At 44.6% G+C, this 2,479-nt stretch overlaps 1 pseudogene; it reads right to left on the reverse strand.

Annotated features, from left to right (window-relative positions):
• Window positions 1-370: 370 nt before the first annotated feature.
• LOC122096376 lies at window positions 371-1,117 on the reverse strand (annotated as a pseudogene).
• Window positions 1,118-2,479: the final 1,362 nt, after the last annotated feature.

Here is a 2,479-nt window from a genome sequence, read left to right on the forward strand (position 1 = left end):
GAGGGTGAGAGGGGGGGTTTGGTCATGGGGCTTAAAATCAGAGTTTGTGCCACAGCACCACTTGCAGTTTTCTGGTGCTTAATTGGAGATGAGTCTCATGGACTTTCCTACCTGGGCTGGCTTTGAAATGTGATCCTTAGATCTCATCCTCCTGAGTAGCTAGGATTACAGGCGTGAGCCACCAGTACCTGGCTAAGAATAAACTTTCAATGCTGACTGAACACCGACATGGGGTCCATGGCCATCTGTCCTGCAGAGTGGGTGCCTAACCCCAGGACCCCTTGCAGGCATGAGCTAGAGTTTGGTTGTGAGGTGCGTGTGTGTGTGTGTGTGTGTGTGTGTGTGTGTGACTATTGTGTTTGATGGGGTTTCTTCTGGCAGTTGGATGTGAGCAATCATTTTCTGTTTTGTTTACAGGAAGGAGGGCCTATGTTTGAAGGCTTGTGTGTGTTCTTGGTTTGTGAAGGACTCTGTGCTCTGTGTTCACAGTCCTGTCAGCAACTACAGCTCTCTGCTGATGCCGTGGTTGGGTAGTTCTTGTCCAGTTTGATGGGTTCAGGAAATTCATTGTACAGCTCTACCTTTGTCTCCTGTGTAAGTGTATTCCTTGCGATTGTCTGGAAATCCTGCTCCATATTGATGGCCTCTTTGGCCACTGGTCTTGAAATAGGGAATGTTGTATTTGCTGTAGCACCAGGCCTGCACCTTCTTTGTGGCCACTTGTCTGTTTTTGAGGTCAATCTTGTTTCCCAACACAATAAAGGGGAAGTTTTCAGGATCCCAGGAACTGGCTTGGATGAGAAACTCATCTCTCCAGCTGTCAGTGTTCTTGACTGTGTTGGGGATAGTCACATAGACTAGCAGAACATAGCAGTCTGCACCTCTACAGAAGGCCATACCAAGAAACAAGAACCAATCCTGATCAGTTGTATCCCAAATCTGCACGTTAACTAAGTCTATCACCCACTGTCACCTTGCTCAGAAAGTCTGCTCCTATTATGGCTTTGTACTGGTTACTGAACTTCTTGTTCACATACTGGTTCATGAGCGATTTCTTACCAACACCAGAACTTCCCAGGATGATAACCTTCAGCAACCCTTTCTTCCTAGAGGTCATTCTTTTTTTTTTTTTTGGTCCAGTCGTGGGGCCTGAACTCTGGGCCTGGGTGCTGTCCCTCAGCTCTTCAGCTCAAGGCTAGCGCTCTACCACTTGAGCCACAGCGCCACTTCCGGCTTTTTTCTTTCTGCTTATGTGGTGCTGAGGAATCGAACCCAGGGCCTCGAGCATGCAAGGCAAGCGCTCTACCACTGAGCCACCTTCCCAGCCCCTAGAGGTCATTCTTAAAATGCAGCTGCTACATGGGGCTCCAGTGAGGAGACTCCAAGGAGGATGGGGTGGAGAAGTCCAAGTCCCAGCTCCTGTGCACAGCCCTGTGCTCTCCCAGCCTCTGACCTGCTTTCTGATTTCTTGTTCACTGAGTACGTTCTTGGTGTATAGAAAAGCTACTATTTTCTTGTCTGTTGATTTTGTATCCCACTACTTTGATGAAAGTGCTTATCAGATCTAATTTTTATTGCAGCATTATTTACCATAGCTAAGATATGGAACCAACCCAGATGCCCCTCAGTAGATGAATGGATCAAGAAAATGTGGTATATATACACAATGGAATTCTATGCTGGTGAGTCTTTAGGCTCTCTTACTATAAGATCATACCATCCAGAAGCAGGGATCATTATGTCTTCTTTGATTTGTCTGTATTTCATTTCTGTCTCTCTCTCTCTTTCTCTCTCTCTCTCTCTCTCTCTCTCTCTCTCTCTCTCTCTCTCTCTCTCACACACACACACACACACACACACACACTGGGACCCAGGTTATCATTTAGTTTTTCACTCAAAGCTGGTGCTCTATAACTTGAGCCACAGCTCCACTTCTGCCGTTTTGGTTAATTGGAGATAAGAATCTCTTGGACTTTCCTGCTTGGGTTGGCTTCAAACCCTAATCCTCAGATCACAGCCTTATGAGTACCTAGGGTTATAGGCATGAACCACTGATGCCTGGCCCTTCTGGTTAATATTTCAAGCATTGTACTGAATAACAGTTGTGATAGTGGACAACCTTATATCACTCCTTATTTTAGAGGAAATGCTTTCAATTTTTCCCCATTCAGTATAATGTTGGCTATCAGTCTGTTATCAGTTGGTTATCAGTCTGTTGGCTATCAGCCTTTATTTTGTTGGGATATGGCCTTTATATTCCTAGTTTCTTCAGGAATTTTATAACAAAAGGATGTTGGATTCTCTCAGGGGCTTTTACTGTATCTATAGAGGTGATTATGTGACTTCTGTCCTTGTTTATGATTGTGTGTTATTATACTTTATAGTCTGTATATGTTGAATCATCCTTGCATTCCTGGAATGAATCCATCTTGATAATAATGTATGATCTGTTTTTCTTTTTTTTTTTTGCTGGTCCTGG

The sequence above is a fragment of the Dipodomys spectabilis genome, unplaced genomic scaffold (assembly GCF_019054845.1).
Source record: "Dipodomys spectabilis isolate Male_0828 unplaced genomic scaffold, ASM1905484v1 ptg000370l, whole genome shotgun sequence".
In the NCBI taxonomy this organism is placed as follows: Eukaryota; Metazoa; Chordata; class Mammalia; order Rodentia; family Heteromyidae; genus Dipodomys; species Dipodomys spectabilis.